At 38.5% G+C, this 24,797-nt stretch overlaps 1 protein-coding gene and 1 non-coding gene across 2 annotated transcripts in view; both read left to right on the top strand.

Moving 5' to 3' along the window:
- Positions 1–24,797, top strand: part of LOC124169558 (short-chain dehydrogenase/reductase family 9C member 7-like) — a 111,636-nt gene that overhangs the window by 21,540 nt on the left and 65,299 nt on the right. The gene's annotated exons all lie outside the window — the stretch shown is intronic.
- Trnav-cac lies at positions 370–442 on the top strand. The gene has a single exon. It is a non-coding gene; the product is annotated as a tRNA-Val (tRNA).

Below are 24,797 nucleotides of genomic sequence, written 5' to 3'. Positions count from 1 at the left end.
GTACAGTTTTCATCGAAATACCCTACTGCGATATCAATAACAGAATTAATTCCCTTAGAACTAGGAGAGAAATGAGAAGATGTGCAATGCTATTATTGATTTTATGGCTCAAATATTATTGCTCAGCATTTAGCAGTCCTAAGTAATTCAACAAGGCTATGTTATGCATGGATACGAGAGACGAAATATAAGTCTAAGTATAAATGTAAGTGAATTCCCAAGGTAACAATATTTTACTCGCTTACTGAAGGTCGGACAGGAAATTAGAGAGAATTTCGTTATCAAAACAAGATAGATACTTATGAAAATAAACTCGGTCATTAGGTCTAAAGAGATCGAATCACCATCTCCTGTATCCGGTCCACAATGGTCTCCGTAGTGTAGTGGTTATCACGTGCGCCTCACACGCGCAAGGTCCCCGGTTCGATCCCGGGCGGACACATTGACTTTTATTTTTACTCATTATACAGATGGCATTTTCACTACCACCTAGTATAGTCAAGTATTATGCTGATAATTTGCTAACACTATTTTCATCAATTACACCCGAAAGTAGCGGGTGTTTCAATCAATAAACGTATCTTAATTTCGATTCCATGATAAACTTTCTTTTGATTAAAAAAGTACTGAGAACGGGAACAAGAATTAAATTTTTAATGACTTCAGTGATGTTGCTCACAATAGCTCAATTCGACAAAAATTAATATTTTGCTATGTTAATTCAATGGTTGTCAAAGCTGTCCAGGCTCCTGGGTAAAAATTTTCCCGGGAGCCTGAACTTTGTGAATTTTAAACTTGCATCTCTAAAGTAAAAGTACTAAATGGAGCTTCGACACTTGGACGAGTTATGACTTTCTCTATTGTTTCATGACAGTCTTAGGTCTCTCGGATAAGTCAGAGTATCATGGTATAATGCAATCGTTTTCTTTTCTACAAAATATAGTACTTCGGAGAATTTGTTTTCATTTTTTTTCAAATTTTCTCTAATTTCGTGGTTCATCACCCTGTACAAAGGTAATTTATTTTAGCAAAATTAACTATGGACATTTTCTCGTTCTCATTTATTTTTAAACAATTCATAAAATAACATCCATAACATTATCCCAGAAGATGGGCACTGAAAATTATATCGTAATTCAAGCTTAAATAACATATTACAGCAGAGAAAGTCAAATTTTATCCAAGGGAATCGGTAAATAAGGAGACTTGAAAATCTAACTCGTCTGAGAAGAAAATCATCTGTTTACCCTAAATACTATTTTGGAAATGCGATTTCATAAACACCTGTCCAGCGCTAATATATCGTAATGGCAAAAATTAAAGGAGTAATTGATATGGTTTCGAAATAACTGTATGTCGTAATTCGCGCACCATACTTATGACGTCTTGCAACGCAAATCAAAAACAAATGTACCCGCGTGGCAAGGCCACGTTATTACGCGACAATTCAGGCGCGAAAGGTATTTACCCACCTGCCAATTGATAGGTTTGCATACGTCTGACGTCATCTAGCTGGCAGGAAAAGGTAAAGCTATTCATTCATGAATTTCCTCGGTACCTTACGTAAATTGACAGCCTTATGGCAGAAAATCTGATTCAGAGGCTGGCTATAATATGACGGACGTAGGAAATACAAGTGGAAACCACATATTTCTTCTTTTCGTTTCCAATAGCTGCTCCCATAACGCAATGTATTCCGGCAATTGTTCATTTTTTATTTATTTTTTATTTGCAAAAATGCCAACAAAGATAGGTTTAATTAACCCTTAACCAGTGACGAGAAATATTTGTTACACTACCAGTGACGTGCGGTCTTGGGGACCGCAATAAATCAAAAATTCATAAAATGTTGCAACGCCATTGTTATTGTTTTGTTTAATTTTTGTTTGAGTGCTTAACTATTCTTAAACTTATATTAGAATTTTTACACTCCCAATACGAACCAATTTGTCATTAAAAATTGTGATTTGAAGCAGGCTCAAAAAACTGATGCCCAAAACACTTGAGTTATAATTATTCTATTTGTGCATCAGTATGTCGCCAGATTAAAAAAAAGCCTTAAATGTTAAAGTTGGAAGGCTAAGTAGTAAGTAGCAATGAAATTTATCCAGCTTACTCCTTTCTTGATGCTTTCTTATGCTTGTGACGTACGGTCTCACAGACCACTAATCGAATTGAAATTCAAATTTACAAAATTTAATAAAAGGAACATTAATTTTTAAGAGTGGGATGTCCTTGTTATGCAAAAATATGAAGCTAACGAGAATTATAGATATTTTGAAATATTAATTTTGAAAATAGTCATAATTTTAGAAACGCAGCGGTCTCTCAGACCGCACGTCACCGGTTAAGGGCTAAATAAAAGCCTGACAGCATTTAGGAATGAGAATTTGCTAGCAAGAGAAATTGCTTTTTTCCCGAACAAAACTATGCCTAATTAACATTAGTACTTTCATTACAATAAAATTCGAGGAATCAAGCGAGATGGAGTGGAATTGATTCATAATGAAACACTTACCTCCTCTGGTTTTTTCCACTCTCCCCTCTCCCCCCTCCCCCACGCCTTGCACCCCTATCCATTCCAACCAGCTCCTGGAGGACCTTCCACCCCATTTCTCCTCTCTCAGTTGTTACTTGAAAATGATGTAGTATCATTGAAACTCGAGTCGTAGTAAAATATTATTTTTGTGGAAAATTGCAAGTAAGTGTTTCATTACTTTCATTACAAGTTTACCAGATATTACTTGAAGCTAAAAATAACGTTGAAACATGCGATCAGCAGCAGCATATAGTACTACATACCACCCCGCAAGCCACCTCAACAGGCGTGTGGTGGGGGTTGTAAGGACCAGGGATGGCAATTGAAACGAGACGAAAATGTTTCGTTTCGAGCCGGAGAGAATCGAAAATACGAGGCATGGGTTTAGTTTCGTTCGTTCACGAAATTAAAATCACATAGGAGTTTAGTTTCGACCCGAGACGAAACTTTACCGCCAGGAACGAAACTAAATTAATCGAAGCCCCGCTGCTCATTGCGGGAGCGGGATAAGAGAGAATAGTTTCGACCCATTACGTTTGGCATACGTGTGGAGAGGTTAAAACATTGGGTTTAAAAATCGAATGGCCAGTATGCGTTCACCGTTCTCCTGTCAGTGGTAAAAATATGAGTGTCCCATGCATCCAATGGCGGTGGGCCGAGCCTCTACTTCATTCAACCATATTTCGTACTCGGTGTGTGGGTCGAAACTAAACCGTTCGAAGTTGAAGCACGTGGTCCCTCCGGTGCGGAACATTATTTGTGTTTCGTTTTTGCCCAGAGTTCTGCTTTAGTTTCGACCCGAAATTTAGTTTTGACACCGATTTTGTTTCGACCCTGAGTTTAATTTCCCGAGTTTAAATCTACTTTGGTTTCGTTTCTACATTTCGCTAGTGGGAACGAAACTATCGAAACTTTACTGGTTTTGACTTTCCTTTAGTTTCTGTCGCCATCTCTGATTAGGACACCAGCCGTCCACTTGTATAAATCAAATGCTTCAACCAAGTTCCACCTAGCATTTATAAAAGGTCTTAATTGGTCGGAGGAAAATGCGAATTCTCATATATATACATTCGGCAAAACATCTTTTTTAATTTACCGTTTCTGTCAGACCTGGAAATATGGAGAGGTTCTAATATGATGTTACCCATGTCCTTTTGAGAGATGTTGAGTATTTATCGCGCGAGCTTCTATATGAATTATTGAACCCATCCGTTTTATACAGACTCTTCGATTGCTCGAGTGTCATTTTTGACCTCTAATATTTGTCACTTTCCCTCCAAATTCATGAAAATTGGCATACTTATGAGAAAAAGTCGTATCTTTTGTTGAGTGCATGCAAAGTTTTACAATTTTTTACCTTTTGACCTCACAATGTGGTTCCCAACCAAATCTTTAAATTAGCCTTATAAGGTTTTAATGTAAAAAAATTCGAGATAGATCCCATAAGATAGATTTAGACATAAATGGGCTCCATAGATTAAGATTCGAGATAAACCCCATAACGCAAATTTAAAAATTTGGTTTGGACCCATATTGAGAGGTCAAAAGCTTAAAATTGTACGACTTTGCTTAATAAAAGCAACGAAACATACGATTTTTCCGATGAGTACGCTAATTTTCATGAATATAGCAGGAGGGAAAGTGTAAAAAATTATGAGTCAAAAATTACGCACGAGCAATGCGACAGTCTGAACAATGTTTCCCGACTGTGATAATTTCCGTGCCTACCACATAAAGTAGGGCCTCTAAAAAGCATTTGCCGTTATCCGAAAAAGTCAGCGGGCATTTACGAGCATGTTTAGGATGTTTTCACTCTAAAATGCTGATTTGAATTGGAGCGATAAGAAGTTCATTTTTCGCCATTTTCAATGGTTTAGACCAGGGGTTCCCAAACTTTTTTGTACCACGCCCCCCCCCCCCCCGCTACACATATCAGCTTTCCATTTTGCAATACCCTATTTCCACGGTGACGTACATACCAACTACTACTTGTACAAGTACTTGTACTCGTACAAGTATGTGCCTACTTGATACGGTTAGTAGGTAGATTTTTTTGTTCACTGTTGAATGCGGTAACGCAGAATGGAAAGATTCAATAATCGTACGTATGATGAAAATTAAAACAAGTATTACATGAAAAACAAATATAATTACCTGTAACCTTCTTTGATAAAGTATACAACTTTATTGAAACTTTACAAAAACAATTATGAAAACTTAGAAAGACTTTATTTCAAAGATCTGAGGAAATTATTTTTGTAATTTTTTATTTTTTTCATTTGGGTGTCACGCCCCCCCTGGAATTTCTCCACGCCCCCCCAGGGGGGCACGCCCCCCAGTTTGGGAACCCCTGGTTTAGGTAGTCACAACCGTGAAATTTCGAATACAAGTCGTGAAAGAAAATATTTTGATGCAGTGGATCTAATGATAAGAAAGAGAAACATTTATCTTCGGATTGCCTCTAAAGGAAAATTATTTTTTCATACTACATCTACATACTATCCCGCAAGCCGCCTAAAAGGCGTGTAGCAGGGGTTGTCAGAGTACCAGCCATTTACCAATAAAAACGATATGCTCTAACGAAATTACGACTAGCGTTTATTTAAGTCCTTTATGGTTCGGGGGACAAAGAAATTCGCACATCTATCCGTTCGGCAAAATATCTCTCTCATTTTATCGCTTCTGTTGGACCTGGAAATATAGTGCGGCTCTAATATTATGTTTTCCTTGTCGCTCTTCAAGATATGTATTCTCAATTGTTCAAGCAACCTAAGCCTAGCGCGTCTCACGTTGGGAAAGCACATCAATCAGTTAAGATTCAGTTCTATTCTCAGCTCCGCAATGAGCATCGTTTTGAGGAAGCATCCAAGGTATTTCCGCAGACGAGCAAAGTCTTGTTTTCGTGAGATGCGGCCCATAATGCCACACGGAGTCTGACCGTGACATCATTCAAACGCCAAGGTCGTTCACGGAGGGCAAAATAGAGGGGGTAGGGGGATAAGGAAATAGAGAGGGGAAATGGCGAAGGGGAGGGGGAAAGGAGGGGAGTTATATTTCTCCCCAATCCAGAGATCATCTCCAAGGAAACTGGAGGACGTTGCAAAGGATGTCGGTGAAATTCAAAGCAAGAACCTTTCTCCTTAGTAACCAGAAACTGTATTGACATCACAGGCAGCATCCATTTAGGTTAAAACTTTGAGAGCTAATTACGAAATATTGCGTTCTCTAGAAACTTCGTAGATCAGCGAGAAACTTTATATTACGTCTGTTTGAATATTATCGTCTTTTTTAATATTTTACATAATTATTTTAAACTTCAAGATGGCTATTTATTTCTTCTTAAATGTCTAAAATTGTTCTATTTTATGTGCTCTTAAGAATAAAAATGTAATTATTGGCTACAAAATGCGTAAAAAATGTGTATTTTCAAAAAAGAATTACACGGGAGAAGGCCCCTCTCCCATGGCGGGTATCCCATACTCCCTGACCCAGATCATGAGCCACCCCCACAAATTTGATGTTGAATCCGCCCCTGTCTAAAATATATAAATATTGTGAAGCGAGAGCCTGCTGTATATTTATTAGATATAAACCATATCGATTATTAACGAGTCCACTTTGTGGAAACTCATTGGAATAGGACACGATACAAACAGCGACTAAAGAAGAAGATAACATGACGTTGAAGGTACATTTCATCCAGCATTTATGAATTACTACTATATTTGCTAGCTTCCGAAATCCAAAAAATTCAAAATGGACTGTAAATATATACCTACTGTGAGTTAATTTTGTATTGATGATATATTTAATTATGAATTGCCATTGATTATTAGAATTTTTTTTCAAAAACTTTTCACGTACGATATGCAAACTCAACATTTTTTTTAAAGTACGTAAGGCCTATTCTTGCTATTTCGCCTATTATTTTCCACTCGCACAAATTGCTATCGCTTAGGTAATTCTACGCCATACTTGAAAACAAAGTATATTTTTAGCTTAACCTACTAGCTTCAGCTATGCTCTTCAATGACAGGTAAAGTGATGCTTGAAGGACAAATGCAGCGGAAATCAGACGGGCGTGCTGAAAGGCGATACATATCTACGACAATAAACGATTACTAACAAAGGTGGATTGGGGGGGGGGGCGTGGGTACTCTCCCCTCACAACCCCCGCCCCCAAACGCTTAAAAAATAGACAAGATTTTAAATGTGGTTATCATTACGTTCGTTTTTATTTTTTTGTGCATTATGGAGCCTCAATCATTTGAATTCATATTAATAAGCATAATTGTAAAATAAAATTAATATTTATAACAGTGATTTCCCCGTAACCCCCGCCCCAAGACGCCAAAAAAATAGACAAGATTTTTAATACGGTGATCATTAAGTTCGTTTTTTGTGTATTGTTGATCCTTAATCATTTAATTTCATATTAATAATTATAATAGTGAAATAAAAAAAATATTTATTCCGGTAATTGTTTTATATTGTTTTAATCTCAAATTAGAGAACACCGTTAGCCTGTCAGATACATGTAAACCCCCTTCCCAAGAATAAATCTTGCATCCATTCTTGATTGTTAATATTATTATCATCGGTTCTTTTGTAACTGAGTATTAGCTGCAGGAAACAGCTGCTAGGTATGAGAAGATAGAATGACAATCGTGGCAAGAGTCGCTAATTTATTCGCTATTTAGCGACCACTATTGAATGAACGCCCGTATCAGACATTGGTGCCTTCTCTATGTCCTCATTTCGAGGGATATCCTTTGAACCTTCCGCAATCTAATTGTTCTAGGATTATCGTTGAGATCTACATAAAATGTGGGGTGTGGTCCCATCTTCGCACAAACATCTTGAGGAGCCCTTGAACCCCATCAGGAGAAGGTTTCTATTCAAACGACAATGGTCCAATTACTAAGTCCCAATCAACATGGCCTCGTATTTTGATGAGCTGCAGTGAAACTCAGGAGGGCGTATTGAAAGGCTGTATAATTATGTGCCAGGTCCAGCAAGTCTTAAAAAAACAAAGATGGGAAGAAAAAAAACAGATAATCCTTGGAGCTAATGTCAGGCTCAGATGGTCTATGAATAAAACAAAAGGTACTTTATAAATAACAAGCAAAATTATTTTTCAACATTTTCTCTTTAAATTGCACCTTCAAATAAGGTGTGGATTTCATCGAGTTTCGTGCCACTAGAAAGGTAAATTTACTTTTTCTCGTTTCGCTTACTATGATTACACGATAATTGACTATGTGATGGGCAGTAGCAAAATATGACTACGTTGAAATTGGAACACCCATTAAAGAAAACGCACTTTACATACTTCTATAAATATTCGGCCCATTTATTTATAAAATTAACTCATTAAATTTAAATTTTAATGGAAAATCAAAACGCAAACAGCTTCCAGCATAGTCACTGACACTTATGAATATATAAGTTATTGCCACTGTCTCATGAATTAAAAATGAAAAATTGTGCAAGTTGCCGCCCTTTTTTCGAGAGTTAGTGGCGTCATAGGGGTTTCGACTCATAAACTCGTTCAAAGAGACCCGATCCTTTGTAGAAATAATGGCCTTCCAGGGTGATAATAAAAACGACCCCCGTGAGACAGATTGGGGAGACCAAACAAGTAGGGAGGAAGCGGTTTGCTCCACGGCAGAAGTTTGTGATGTCATCAACTTTTGTACGGAAAGTAAAATGCTGTCGATTTTTCGTTGCGAACAGCTCGGAAAGTAGGCGAAGACTCGAAAAACGTCGAAATACGGGTATCCTTACTTTTCAATTTCTATCATCACCTGAAATAAAGGAAAATGTGCGAATTTATAAATTTCTGTAAAATATTTTTTCTGACAAAATTATTTCTAGGCTCTAAAAGAAAATTTCTTGGTTCTACTAATATAAAGTTCTAAATTGTATAATTCCAAGCTTATTAAATAGGCAAATTCTTTAAAAAATTATTATTTATAGCTTAAATCGATCCGAAAATCTCCATTTCGGCCGGAACCATACCCTATCCGGATTTCTGTATAAAACTCACAATATCAAGGTGGCCAACGCATCAAGGCAGCTCCGAGTGACCAAGAATGAATCGCCGGCAAAACGTTGACGTCACACTCACAATCTCCACAGGTGGTGGAAATATTTTTAACCGTTCCGTATGCTTGACGTCATCTTTACCAGACTCACCCACTACGGTTGTACAAAAGACCAGTTCCATACTCCCAGATCTAAAGGTCACCGATTACTCAAGGTCAGAACACACCTATGACGCAGCTAATGATATCATTTGGTTGACGAGGGAACTGCAAGAATCCCGTGAACATAGCTGCGGCATGAGAGTAATGCACGGGATTTAAAAATTAATGATTTTTTCGTATGGATTTTAATGGGTTTCCTTTATGATATTTCCAGCTTTAACAAAAACCATAAAATACGACTGACATTATAGGAACATATTTAGTTATTAATGTACGATTTAGAGTTGGGAGCACTCAGAAAAAACTATGGACAATACATCTGGACACAATTTTACATGGTATGATCGATTTCATAAATGGAATCTTGTAATTTATTTTTCACTCACTTCCCGTTGTCGGAATCGGCTTGATATTTTGCACACTTTCTTGCTTCTGATGACAATACAATATTCAATCATCACACACTTGCAATTTTGTTCCATTGTGCTCTAATTAATAAACTAAATTTCCATTTAATAGTTTTAAATTTTCTCACAGTTAACATTTTTTGGCAGAGTTCCTTTTTATAGCTCTGATTTTAATCGTTTACATGATTCATCACTAAGATAGTAAATAAAATAAAAACAGGTAAAAAACAAGATGTTTTCAAAAAACAGTGTAAACGCATTATAAAATAAAAAGATAAGCTTTTAATTAATCGGATAATAAATCTTCGGAGATGATTAGGTTTAGACATTAATAATGCGTGACTATACTTAGTCACCTACTGGGCTTATCTCTGCTCATTTATCAAAAACCTAAACAGCACCCACGTCTTTTTTCTCCGAATGATTGAAAGCTTATTTAGCACCATTAAGAGTATTTAATAATGTTTTTGGAAAAGCGTGCTTTTTATCTTTCTTTCTTTTATTTAAATAATAAAAATACGATTAAAAATAAATTTCTCAGAACAAAGTACTGCAAAACTTAAATACTGTGTCAGGTGCGACAGCCGTGGATAGTCTCCCTGACCACTGCAAATCTTGGACCACCGCCGAACTGCCCTCTGATGTCCTAGTTCTCTGAACCCAGCGACTAACTGTACACTAGGGCGGATCGGAAAAATCGATTTTTTTCAAATCCATCTGGCCCAATGAAAAAAAGTTGTGGGACCGATCAAAAATAAGGCCTGAAAATTTTGAGACCTCTAGGTGAACCCCTGACCCTCGCTCAAATGCGATTTAGGGGAGGAAGGTCGAAATTCAAAAAATGTAATATTTTATGGTCATTCTCTATAGATTTTGCTGAGTTACTGCCCTTCCAGGGCAAAAATATCGTGCATTTTGACGTATCTGCCACCGTTTAGCCACAAAATGCCTATTTTGAGTCCGCGTCCGCGAAGAAAATATTCCATCGCCCACGCAGCGTCGCGGAAACAAGAGCGGCTGGCCGATCCCTTCCCCTCCCCGCTCGCTTCTCCCCCTCCCACGCCTCGAGTGCAGCAAAATTCATCCCGCGTGTGCTTCTAGCAGGGCGTTCATCTTGGATGATGTAAATCGGAAGATGGTAGAAAGTAAAAAAGGATGCGTTGTGAGACGACTTGTCCCTTATTTGGCGCTTCGTCGGCGTTAAACAAATCGATATTACCAACACAGAGAAGTGATGAAATATTTTTAGATCCGAGAACGCAGGAAAGGAGCCTACGGTCTATGAAGAGGCCTCTCGAGTGGCTGTGAAGGTGTGCGAACTGTGCTTTTCTTCCATTATGTGTGTGACTAAATGGATTTAGTGGTACCACAGGAAGACTAAAACGGAACGGACGTACGGAAAATGCAAATAGGCCAAAATTTGAGTTTTATTGAAGTACACAACTCAAGCGCTTTTAAAGGAACATTTGCAATTATGCGATATTTTTGCGTTTAAGTGCAAGAAGGAGCAAAAGGTTCCTCCCTAATGAAGAAGTATTTTGAGAGATAAGCGGACGAAACGAAAGATGATGGCTGTTGGATTGAATCCTAATGAAATTCGGCAACTGAGGAAAAAAATGGAATCGTCGGAGAGCGTTGAGTCAACATCGTCAAGTCATAGTATCAAAAATTATCTTCATCAATTCATCCGAAGAAAATTAAACTTACGAGGTATCTGCCGATTTGTTTCTCTACGTTCCTCATGACATAAGCATTAAGGACTAAACGTAAACTGGAACTTCTGCGAGGAAAATGCATCGGGCAACTGTGATAGAGGTATATGCTAGAACCAAGCAACAGCAGTGATCGTCCTCGCAACTTTAGCTGACGCAAAAATAGTAACTTCGTAAGATACATCCAAGGTGGTTTGCAAGAATTACTTACGTATACAGAAAAAGATGCTAATTATTGTGAATACGAAAAGAGAGGTTTCAAAGGGTGTCATCAAAGGGCTACATTTTAATGGGGTGAAAGAATATACTTTTGTCTGATGAAAAAAGGCAAGAAGAATTATCAATGCAAGTGTAGAGGGAAATGTGTGGTGTTAGTTGAAGAAACAGGGACCCACTTTTGGGGGTCTGCCTCCCCCGTAGGAGGATTGCTAATTCAAAAGTTATAAAATCTGCGGTTCTCGATTCCTTTCCTAGATGAACAAAATTAAAAATGATTTGAATGTGATGGAACCAAGTGAGTACCGCCGAAAAAGGAGGCATCATCCCTGTGCTGCAAGCATAATTCCAACATCCCTTGTAGTGTGGGTAAACTCTTCTCGGGATTTTCACCGGGTTAATTCTTCCATAATGGGCAACGTTTCAAGCTCCGACTCGGGACTCAATCTCAGGGATAAATTATGTTGAATCCCGAGAAGAGTGTACCCACATTATTCGCCGGGAAAGCATCAAATCATATTTCATTCCTTACAGTGGTCTTGCTATTTGCACTAAGTTGACTTAGATTTGCAACATTAACATTGGGAGGGCAATTTAGGGAACCAATTTGCGTTGTTGCAAGGATGCGTTTGACTACCAATCCGAGATTTTGTTAATTGCTGGATTTTAATATAGACGTAAAGGACTACCCACTGATGATATATTGGAGATAGATCACGGTACCTCCGGTTACATGTGACGTTAGCGCTGTGGAAATTTAAAAGTCTATTGATGAATGTTCAAATTTGAAGTTAAATATTCTTTTTATTATACATGCGGACGAGATATTCGTGAAAGAATTCACCAAAACTTTGTTGACAAAAGCGAAAGTCGAGGAATGACACTGACATAAGAAATATAGACTGGAAAGCAGATAATTGAGTAATTCTATCGTGATTGTTCCCTCAAAGACGAAGCCGAAACATCAAATATTAGTTAGACTAACGAAGCACTTGGTGTGAATTTTGGTGCATTTGGGGCGCGGTAGAGGCGAGCGGGGAGAGGACGCGAGTGGCCTGCACCCAAAAACCATTTAGTCACAGCTGTCCGACAATACCGGAATAGAAGCATATATCCGAAGTTCGCACACCTTCACAGCCACTCGAGAGGCCTCTTCATAGACCGTAGGCTCCTTTCCTGCGTTCTCGGATCTAAAAATATTTCATCACTTCTCTAAGTGTTGGTAATATCGATTTGTTTAACGCCGACGAAGCGCCAAATAAGGGACAAGTCGTCTCACAACGCATCCTTTTTTACTTTCTACCATCTTCCGATTTACATCATCCAAGATGAACGCCCTGCTAGAAGCACACGCGGGATGAATTTTGCTGCACTCGAGGCGTGGGAGGGGGAGAAGCGAGCGGGGAGGGGAAGGGATCGGCCAGCCGCTCTTGTTTCCGCGACGCTGCGTGGGCGATGGAATATTTTCTTCGCGGACGCGGACTCAAAATAGGCATTTTGTGGCTAAACGGTGGCAGATACGTCAAAATGCACGATATTTTTGCCCTGGAAGACCAATAACTCAGCAAAATTTATAGAGAATGACCATAAAATATTACATTTTTTGAATTTCGACCTTCCTCCCCTAAATCGCATTTGAGCGAGGGTCAGGGGTTCACCTAGAGGTCTCAAATTTTTCAGGCCTTATTTTTGATCGGTCCCACAACTTTTTTTCATTGGGCCAGATGGATTTGAAAAAAATCGATTTTTCCGATCCGCCCTACTGTACACCTTTTGACAGCAGATGCTCCATTGACTTTGCACAAACATTTGTGAATATCCTCCACAGTTTTTTTTCTCCACAGTGAGAAATTCAATCACGGCATGCTGATGGTAACGCACATCACTGGTAGATGCCACTTTGAAAAAGTCGTGCTGCTAACCTATCAGTCGGAAAAGCCAAAAATTTGCTGTGCGCACCCATAAAACTTCAGATAATGCATAAGCAAAAGTTTCGCATTCGCACCATTGTTGTCGGCTGAGAAAACAATTGAGGCGTATTACTTCCTGGTCAACTCTCGAACTATATCCTACTTATGCCGAATGATGGAATAAGGGATGAGATTTCTCTCCCTCGAGCCACGGAGGAGAGACATCGCTTGAATCGGTCATTTTTCCCGCAATCATATGAGCGATCACTGAAACTGCCCCTCTGAAAGAGATAAAAAAATTCCACTCATGAAGGTGATCTGCCTATGAAACTAGAACATACAAAACATGCTGTTATACATGCTAGGAAAATATGGTGGTTTCCCTTTTATTTTTTCATTGCCTAAATTGAAAGATTATTACTCCTGGAGTACGCATTTCACGCAACGCGACGGCTAAGTATGAATGCTGGGAAAAGCCCGTGTGACATCATTCTGGTTCCCGATGTCGCCGTGTGAGGTGACCTTGGGGCGAGGGTATGTACTTCGCTGTGATGCAGGCTGCTAGCAGGTAGCAGAGTACACTGCTAGCAGGTAGCGCTTGGCTTAAATAAGAATTATTAATACCTTATCAAACGAAGGAAACTTTCCGACCTTAGCCAGTTTTAATAGGTGATTATTAAGACATGTTTCTCTGAGCTCTGTGCCTCATGCATGCATTGGTAATCTCTGACGGTGTAAAACTCCTATCTGCTCGTATAGAAACTAGGTCACTGTGACATCACTTGGAGTGGCACCGCATGGGTGCCAATCAGGCCTTTTTCAAATGAGGATAAATTGACCCTTGCCATTCGTCTAAACCGGTATTTCTAAAACCAAATAAATTGTATTTTATGAATACACTAATGGTGGGTAACGAATAGCAATCAATGCCTTTCGTTTTCTTTGATGAAGGAAACTACCCTATTCAGAGACATGCATTTAGGAAAGCATATGTAAGTAGGCCACACTTCCAGTCAACTAACCTATTTATAAGTCCTAATGCTGCTGTTTCAGTCTCCTATCGATCTTGGAAAAAAATTAATTGTAAATCTATCTGGTTTACCCTTGTCTGATTCTATTTTTATAATCCGACCTTCCTGATCACTTTTTTGTGCGTTCCAGAATTTTTTTTTCTAAACCAAGAACTCCGTGGAACAGATTTCACGATACGCAAAAATCAGCTTGATACCTTGACCCAACCAGTCTTCAAAACTGAACTCGAACCAATACCTTGATAATAGCAGTCTAAAATTTGAAATCCGGCCGTAAAAAAAAATATTTCTTTTTTGCGGAGTGATACAAAATTTTAATGTCGTCAATGAAACACGACTTTTCTTTCCGGATGTGGAGGATTTTGATTAATGGTCAGTTTGACTTAATTTTTCCAGAGGGAATTGCCGAGACTTACTTGTTTGCCGTGAAAAAATTCCGAACTCATGGCCTTGAAATTAATGCCTCTAAAAACGGCTTGTTGGCACGTGGAAACGTCATTAGAATTTGAAAAGAAAATCTTACAGCAATGCACACAAATAAAAAATCGTACTTAATTATCGCACCAACGCCATTAAAAATGGAAATAATGTTCATTAAATATAAAGAATGTGATAAGAAGATCCAATTGCATTGCACGCGGAACCCACTTAGAGTGCGACATATTTTACAGATAATTGCGTACTTCATACAGCCAAATCAGGCACAGTTTATAATGAAAATAGTTAATTGTTTTAAATTGCAACACTCAAGTCTAATGAAGAATGAATGCAATGACAAAGTGAATATCGAAGTGAAATGCATCCCCAGCATTCAACTGAACAGGTTATTACTAACAAATCAGTAAAAAAATAATAAATAATATTGAGTGCAGGAATGTATGCATTACCACAACGCATACAGAAATTCTTCTATAATTTTATCAGAACAGACACACGAATATATTGTCATGGTTTGATAACTAGACTCTATAGGCAATGTCTACAATTCTAAATCCAGGGATGGCAAGTGAATCGAAACGAAAATGTTTCGTTTCACTTGCCATCCCATTACATTGCCATCATAGACCGTTTCCAAAACTGTCTGATAATAAGGTATCAGCACTTTTATTTTAACATCTTGGCTAACTTCTCTTAGAATTGGTTGCAGTAAAGTAACTTCACTTACTATTCCAGATATGAAATATTGTGGCAACTCGTCAATGTGTTTACAAAAAAATATTGAGGCATTTTTAGTGTACCCCCCCCCCCCCAGAGTATTGTATTAGTATTTATAGTATATATTTATATATATATAGTACCCCCCCCCTTATTCCTCCGAGTTCCTCCGAACTTCCTCCAAACTTATCCGCCGAACTTGCACCTACACTCAATATAAATACCAGGCTTGCTGCTCCTTAGGTTAGACAACTCTTGATAATGATACGTAAGTATTGATACCGGTCGAGAAAAAATAAAAAGTGTGGAAAAATGCTACTGCTGTTTCAATTATCAATATCTAAACGTGAACTTATATATCCGGTGGAAGTCACTGGTTATGGCGTGAATGAATAATAAGACTTCAACTCAGATCGATTAGTACTTCATTCAAAGAACATCAAATAAGGTATTGTAACTAAGACTACGTAAATAAATATGTTTGGTCGCCAACATACGAGGAGAAACCATTAACGACAAAGAAGTTAACATAGAACACAAGTGAAATTTACAAATAACAACAATGAGAGGTATGGGATGAAAATCTCTACATCGTCTTGGAGAGTATAAACATTCCTACCATGTTGACTCAGAAAAGAATGTGATGAAAGAAGGTTTAGAAGGAAATGGAGTGAAAAAATGTGATCGCATCTTATTTCGTCCATCACCTCTTGGTTCTTTCCTCGTTTTTTTTTCACATTTTGTTTGAAGCTGTTCATGCTCGAAAAAGAGAGAAAATTGGTTGAGGGGAGTTTTGAACGGGCGCATCAGTTTTCTTTCGGACTGGAGGACGAACCTCGACTTGTGATTACCAACTTAAAAAAAACATCTCTTCAAGGCCAAAGGATCTCAAACTTCCCTCGATTATTACTTTTTTTTCCGGAACAAGACATGATTTGAAGGAATCTACTCTTACAGGAACGCACACCTTCATTTCAAGGTATGGCATGGTATTAGGAGGCGACCGACAACTAAGGTCATTCGGGTCATGAGGAAGGGCATGGTAGGAGGAGGGTATAGAGAAACCATGGATGGCAATAGAAATTAAACGAGAGTCAAAACCAGTAAAATTTTAATAGCTTCGTTCCCAGAAGTGAAATGTAGAAACGAAATGAATTTAAACCAAGGGAACTTAACTCAGTGTCGAAAGAAATCTGGGTCAATACTACTTCGAGTAAAAACTTAACTAAAACTATGGGACGAAACGAAACGTAGATAATGTTTCGCGCCGTGAGGACCACGTGCTTCACCCTCGAACAGTTTAGTTTCGACTCACACCCCGAAACGTCGGCAGTCATGAAGGAGATTACCCGGTCGAGAACTCGAATAGCCTTCACTACCAGCATACGCCGGGAAAGCATCCGATCTTTTTTCACCCAAAAGATGGTTTGCAACAAGGGTACTGCATAGAGGAGGCCCAATTCCATCCCATAGCAGTAAGATACCTGTTGCCACTGCGGTCACATTTTAATCAGTTTTCAAAAACGTCCGCGCCGCTCTGATGAGTGCAATGTGACCCATTTTTTATAATATTTTCCATTATAATATTTGTAAATTGTGGAAAATAGCATTAAAAAGTTATGAATTTGATATATTACATGTACATAAATTTCGTTTGAAACCCCTAATTATACCTTTTGGTCCCATGAAATTCGGATCAATTTGTCCGTCAGCGACACGAATGGCGACTTTTGTAAACGCATTTAAATGCGCGGTGAGTGACAACGCATTTATAAACCACCTTAAGGATCCTCTTTTGCAGTATTCATGGTATCACTATGCTATAAAACCCACTTCCGATCACTAACTCACTGACTGACTGATTCGTACATGTGTTTCGGGTGAACGAGACGAGATACGACAAAAAAGTCATAGAATCGACCCCTTCTAAAATCGTCTGAAACCCAAGCAAAAGTTGTCGAAAACCTAAGTATATTTTCTATTTTCTTTTGTTGTACTCGTGGTATCAATATACTTAAAGACCCACCATCGACCAATGACAGACTGACCGACTTATTAGTACATATAATAAACGATTTCAATTTCTCCCGGTGAACACTATACTACTCAATGGAAGTCCAATGTCACACTGAACCGATACGACCGTTTACTAGGATCACAATACGGCTCAGGTGTCGTCCGATTGGCTGTAGGTCTTTTGAAATTCTGCACGTTCTTCCCATATGTTTCTGTGATCCTCTTTTGTAATACGGCCTTGAAGGTGGGAGACAAGTCGTCTATCGAAACGTCGGCTTATTAGAAAGAATTAACCTGGCTGAGAACCCGAGAAGAATTCATTATCAGTACATATATTTGGAGTGAACAAGACGAGATACGACAATACGTTCAATCGACTCCCTCTAAAACGTCTGAAACCCTACGGCAATATTGTCGAAAACATATGAGTGGGTTGGATGCCAAGGGGTACAAGTGATTTTTTTCTCAACAGTTAGGTAAAGTTAATTTTTAGAATAAATACACAAAAACCTGGTTGCCAAGGGAAACGAGTGAGTCTCTGTTCTGTGATGACATCGAGTGGAAAATCAAAAGCAATACTAAGTATCTAATTGATCTCGTTTGTTTTCTACACCCAATTTTTGTGCCTAACTCTGCATAGAAAAGAGAAATCACTTGTATCCTTTGGCTTCTAACCCACTCATATATTTTCTATCTATTACATTATTGCCAATTACCTGTATGTCTCTACATTTTGGGAGTATTGGGGGGCAGTTAGGGGACTGTATGCGCGGTGGGTGACTACAGATTTTGTGGCCAGCCTGAGGATCCTCTTTTCTAATATTCGTCCTCTCATCTGTGCCCACCCCGAAGTTGGAATGGCGTCATGTTGTTCGCATGGACGAATATTTGACTCACCAAATTACGGTCGTCCGTAAAGACATAGAAGACGTATAAGACCATAAGGAAAGAGATGAAAGCGATATAAATGTATCGTGAATTTGATCAGGATGGTCCCGAGGTTTCCCGTATCCGACCATAGCCACCACTTTTTCCCAAAATTTTCCATTATAATGTTTGTTACTGCGAGGAATAGCATTGAAAAGTTATGAATTTGATACCGTAAACACGGGCTATTTTGGCCCATTTACAAATCTTTTTTTTTTTAGATTCTTTTATTATTTTTTTCTATTTCACTTTTACAGGCCATTAAAAAATTAGAACCCGTATAGACTGTCTTTAAATATATTTACTTGGGCCAATGTTACCCTGGAGTTTGGATTACTTTGGCCCAAGGTGATTTGACCCGCTTAAAAGCCTTGTGAGAATAGCTACGTCCAAAGAAAGACTTGGATTTTAATAATTAAATATATTATACAAATATTTCGGCCAATTGGCCGACATATTTATGTAATAATATTTGTTTTAAGTTATAAGTAGCAAAAGTATAACCTACTTTGTCCCAAAAAAAAGCTGGTCCAAAGTAGGTCTTAATTTTGAGGTTAAAGGAGCTGTTGCTGTTATGAAATGTTTACATAAAAACCTTATTAGTAGTGTAACATTCAACTATACCAACGTCTTAATTATTAAATTTTGCTAACAAATAGATCCCCAGCCTTATAGCAGGTGTAGAGCTGTTTTCACAAACAAAATTTTAAGAGTAGGTACTGAAAAACACGTGATTGAACAAAGAAAAGAAAACCACTACGGCTGATCCAATGGGTGAACAGTCAAATCATTGGAGTACATCGCCAAAAGCTTGATGCTGCAGGCTAGTGGAAACTGCTGGAAAAAGTAGAAAAACTGCTTCCTTAAGGTAATCAGATTACGTTGTATTTTTTTCTCAGTTTGGAGCAAAGAATGACCCCAGGGTCCAGGTAACTCACGTTTGAAGTGTATCTTCTATATTATTTCTACTGTATAGATACCTTTTCTCAACTTATACGCAACCAAACTCTACAAATTAGGTACCAAAATGCACAGAATTTATCAGAGAACATGCGACGGCATATCTTACTTCCTAAATATTGCTATTGTTTCCTAAAATTGGTTTTTAAATAATAATTTAAAAAAAAACAAAAAAAAAATAACCGGTATATATTCCTGACGTTAACGGCGCACAAACTGATACATTTGTTCCTTTGCAACGATATCTCGCATTCTTTAAATAACTTTTATCAAAATGCGGCTGATTCCACATTCAAATGTCCTGTTGATACGTAAGTATGAGTCATCATGTGCGTTTAACAGAGGATAGTGTAATTACTTCCAATGTTGTGTTTAAAGAGGTCCTCTGACCTCGATTTGTACATGAACATTCCAATTAAATTTGTACATAAGACCCTGCCTTTTTTTCTACATTTTAAAATTAGAAACGCGCCTATCCCTCTGTGGACCTGCATTGAAAAGAGCGGGGTAAGCCCGCAGGGAGCGGGCGCAGCACGCTCGTTACATTAATATTTATATAAATTTTGGTTGAAACACCTAATTATACCGTATTTTTCCGCCAAACTCAGATAAATTCGTCTGACAGCGACGCGAGTGGCGACTTTTGTAAACCCATTTAAATGCGCGGAGGTTGAAAACACATTTAGGACACCGACTTGAGGATCGTCTTTTGTAATTTTCGTGCTGTAAGTTGCTCCAAAACACATGAACCGCGCCAAGAGCATGACGGAATCGTCCATAAACAGACGCAATCGCCACCGATGACGACATCGAACAAGTTGCTGGCTGGCGACACATGACGTCGGATCGGTGAAAGGAGTATTTTTTGTAAGCAAGCGCCAAGACTCGATCTGAATCAGAAAAAGGACAAGCAAGTTGTGGACTCAACGGCGCCAAATCTCCAATTACCTTGCCCATTCTATTTACTATTAAACTCATTATTCTATTTATCACAAATCTTTTCTCTTAAGATAAATAATAGATTAAAATTCACATTATTTTTAGCAATTTTATAAGATTACCAGCCCTTGCCGCATGAAAAGACTGGATGGGAAGGAAGGCGACTGAATAACTAACCCTCGAGCCATATGACGTCGCATCTCTTCCTTCTGCAATGCGTACGCAGAACAAAATTATTTTTCAATGGACAGACCAGGAGGAGGCTACGAGGGCTTCGGACCCGCGATATGTTAGCCCCAGTAGCGACTGTGCGCTAAAAATCCTCTTTGGAGTGCAAAGTATATGGTACAGGGTGTGTTGGCCAGGCAGTCCTTAGTGCCTGGGCCTATAAGCTTTCCAACGTTTTGTTTTTCAGCTGTTGGTTCCTTCGGAGAGGTTATCCCGTCGATTTCTTTGCGAGGGTCCTTCAGATTCGACTCTTCTTCGGCGGCAGGTCCTCCTCCCTGCCAGTTGAAGAGCATGGCCGCTTATAGCGGTCTTGTGTGGACGGCTTTTCAGCTGCAATTCGTCAGATGTCCGTGATGTTTGATGCTTCGGCTTTCTCGAAGTATTCCTTGGCGATTGTTTTGAAGTGAGCCTCAATTGGTTCGATGCCTGTAAGGGCGTGTAGGAGCTCTCTTGCGTAGTTCCATCCCAGAGAGAGCTTCGGAGAGCAGCATAGATAGTCCAGTTAGATGAACTCGGATGGGAATCTCTGTCAGACCGTGGATTGAAAAATAGACTAAACCTTTTCGATAAATTCAAGAGCAGTGTCTTCTCTGACGAAGCAACAATATCTTACGTACGCCAATATCCTACAGTAGATCAGATCATGTAAATAAAATAAGAGAGATAGACTGCAGAACAGACAGATTCAGAATTTTTTTCCACGATCAATAAGGGATTATAACGGCTGCAATAAAACTCATAAATAGATTAGATGACTTTGTAGTGTAGCCTACTAACCTATGTAAAACTTAATGCATGTTTCTTAATTTTATTATTATTTCTAACATCATGTGGTAGACTAATTTTTAAGTATGCGTAACGTTTTTTGGACGGTGTGGTGTGCATGTGGGAGTCCAATTGCATGCTGCATGCTGGTGATTGATCACCCCCTGCCAAACACCCTAGAGGTGGTTCGCAGGGTATTATGTAGATGTAGATATGGAGCACGCTTCTGCATGGGAGCGAGACTAGGAGGCCTCAGACGACGTGAAACATATCCTACGTTTACCGTCGTACTACTGTAGAAATGATCACGAGAAGAAAATAAAAGAAATAGACTGCAAAACTGAGAGATACTAAATGTTATTCTTCCCTCGTTCTATCAAGGATGGCAACGGTTTCTCGATTAATATAACTAATGGTGTCACTTGCGAGGACAATTAATTGCACTTTCACTTCCATAGTTCTTGTATTCAACCTTGCACGGATTTTCGATAGGAATTGGCCAAAACTAACCATTGGCAAGTTTTATCTTTGCTTGAATATGTACATATATTTTTGCTACTATGCGTAATATTTATATGACCGTTCGGTATGCATGCGGAGGTCCTCTTGCATGCAGCATGTTGGTGATTGATCACCCCTTGCCAAATACCCTAGAGGTGGCTCCCAGGGTGTTAATTAGATTGTATGTAATGTAGTATGTAACTTGTTTAGTTGTTTCTCTATGTATGTGTGATATTTTCCCATTGCGACTTCATCAATAACGATTAGCCTCATACGAGTGCGTGACCATTCCATAACTAACCAATTCAAACTCGGCGCGGCAACAGAAAACAGGGGTATGTTATTTTTTCGATCCCTATCGGGGTGAGGTATGTGTCGTGAAAATAGTAGAGTTTGCGTGGTCGGAATGGAATCCCATGCCCTCCCTTCCAGCGGAGAATGAAAAAGAGGAGACGCCCAGACATCTGAAGTGCGCCCCGCGAAACGTGGGCGCCACCGCTGTGACCGAAGTGAAGGGGTGCGGAGATGATGGAGCTGTTTCCCCCGACTTATTTCGCTCAGACGGTCAACGACCATCTGCGAAGCGGGAGGCGCTCTACAGAAAATAGCCGGCGGATTGAACACCGCACAGAGGCGAATTTTAACGCATACATTTACACATTTTTTCTGAGTAGCAAGAACATTGTGAGGATATTGTATGTATTAACTGTAATTGAAGGGGATTAGTAGACAGATATGAAGCTTTCCCGGATGATGTTGAAGTTGTTTCGGGTTTCCCACCGGGTGAGCCTCTCCATCTCTGCCGACGCACAGTGGGCTAGAATCGAAAAAAGCTGGCCAAAACCTCAAAATCGATTTTTGTGAACTAGGAAGTTGAAACTTCGCGTACATATTCTCAAATAAATTTTGCATACCTTTCCAGATTATTTATTTCCTGTGTTTTCACGTTAACAATATATGTGAGGACAAAGTTGAACAAATTTAGCGAAAAACGACGACCCTCGATTTTATCTGAAAATTGCCTACTTTATCCTCGTTCAGTGGTTTCATGAATAGTTTCATCGACAAAACTGTTATACCATCTTAATTGACACTTCTTTTTCTTTTATTTGAAGCGTTTTTAAAGATTTTGTTTCATCAATAATCATAGATATATAACAGAATAGAGGAGCCTGTTTTCAGCTATTTTTTTACGTAAACGTAGAGAAAAAGTAGATATTATCATCGACTTCCACTAAGTAACTTATATCATGTCGTTCTTTGAAGCTTTTATATTGTGAATCTAAAGTAAAACCTTGCACCAACTTGCAACCCCGAATTTTAAATCGTTTTTTCGTGCGAGCTGTCGACTCCGGTTCTGGCCCGCGGCGGCGGAGATTACGGCGACGCGGCAAGCGCGTGGATGCAATATGGTCTCATTCACTTTTATATGTGGATAACAGATATAATAGTGATAGAAAATAATCACCAGAAAGAAAAATTAATAAATATTACTACGAATGACTCTAATTATTTAATCGCTGGGCACTACAAGAGGTGCACTGAAAGGTTTCTTTTTTTGAGTGTATTCCATATACTACAACGGAGAATGGACTTAAATCGTAGGACTTATTTCAGCATCTTCAGGATTTTAGCTTCGATGCTTGATAGTTATCTTTTAATCGAGCGCGATATTTAGTTTTTTGGCGATATGTCACGATATTTATCCAAAAACCATGCATCGCCTATGGCCAAATTTCAATATCGGATTCCAAATATGTTCAAATATAGTGGTATTTCCCTATATTAAGATGCATAGCACATCCCACGTCCCCGGAATGAAGAAAATTTAAGCATTTTACTGCCTACCGCCCACCGCGTAGAACTATTGTAACCATTACTTCCTATCCAACTACAAATACTACCGATATTTCTTCATTGTATTAATTTTACTTTCATTTTAAGCATAATTAGACGTTACCCCGCCGGCCTCGGTGGAACTTTTGCAAATTTTTTTAATGCGGGTGACTTCGTAAAGTTATCACCGTGGTTAGTGCCGGTACTTATACTTTTTATGGTGTTTCTTGGAGTTTAGGTCAAATTGAAACCAAGTTAGCCAACGTTCCCATTAATGTAAAATCATCTTCAGGGCTATGAAAGTGAAAACATGGACAATATAAAATACAAAGATGACAACGATATACAATATTTTTACATAAAAATGTTACGATCGCGTTTTTTATACAGTAATATAATTTAAAGTATTATACACATATATGTATAAGAACAGAATAGAATACATACTTATACTTACATTACTTAAAATCTAATTACACCATTGGTTTAAACAATGTTTGATGCAGCTAACTGATCATGATTTCGGAACCAAATTTTTAGGCAAAACATATGCTTACCATGCAGTCGTTCTCATCAAACAACTTAAAAAATTGATTTATTTGAATACTATCCCACCACGCTTCCTTTTACGGTTCAAGCGACCATATAAATGTTTTCGTATAATTTTTTTAGCATAATTATTAGCTTAGCTACCTGATCATAATCTCGGAGCGATTTTTTAGGCAAAACATAATCTTACCAAGCAGTCGTTCTCATCGAAAACAGCATACAAAATTGAATTATTTGAATTCTATTTCTTTTACGATTAAAACGACCATATATATGCTTTACTATAATATTTTAGCTTACTTATGTATTAGAAATTGTCTTATCCTTTCAATATAAATAAAATCATCAGAGAGTCACTCAAAGCACTCAAAAGATTTGATAAAGGTTTGCACCTCTATATTGGAAGCAAGCCAAACAAAGCACATCTAGCAGCCACCTTGAGTAGATTTCACAAATCGAAGCCTTAGTTGGCAAATATCTCTGAGCGAATTCACGAGAAGAATAAAGGAGTTGGTTTGCGACTGAATGGTTCAGCAAAGTGTTACGACATGTTCTTTCCGCAAATGTAAAAAAAATCGTTCCGCCGTCATGAATGACATTCATCGCGGTTATAAAGAAAAACAATGGAAAAGAGAATTTCATTCCTCGATATAAGTTAGCCTATTGTACTCCATCTATTTGAGCCGACTGTACAACTTTTTAAAATTCAACTGACGAGATTTTACTTCAGTTTCTGTACTCATTTGCTAATAACTAAAAGACTTATCAGTTGACGAGTCTCGGCTTACGTGATTCTTAAGGCATTACGGGCAATATATATCCGTCATTTTTCCAAGCGACGTACATATTCTAGCATTTATCGATACTTTTCGTATTCTTGGGCAAGCATCTCTGTCA

The sequence above is a fragment of the Ischnura elegans genome, chromosome 12 (genome assembly GCF_921293095.1).
Source record: "Ischnura elegans chromosome 12, ioIscEleg1.1, whole genome shotgun sequence".
In the NCBI taxonomy this organism is placed as follows: domain Eukaryota; kingdom Metazoa; phylum Arthropoda; class Insecta; order Odonata; family Coenagrionidae; genus Ischnura; species Ischnura elegans.
Note: the sequence above shows the minus strand (reverse complement) of the source record. Positions and strands in the feature narration are given on the sequence as shown.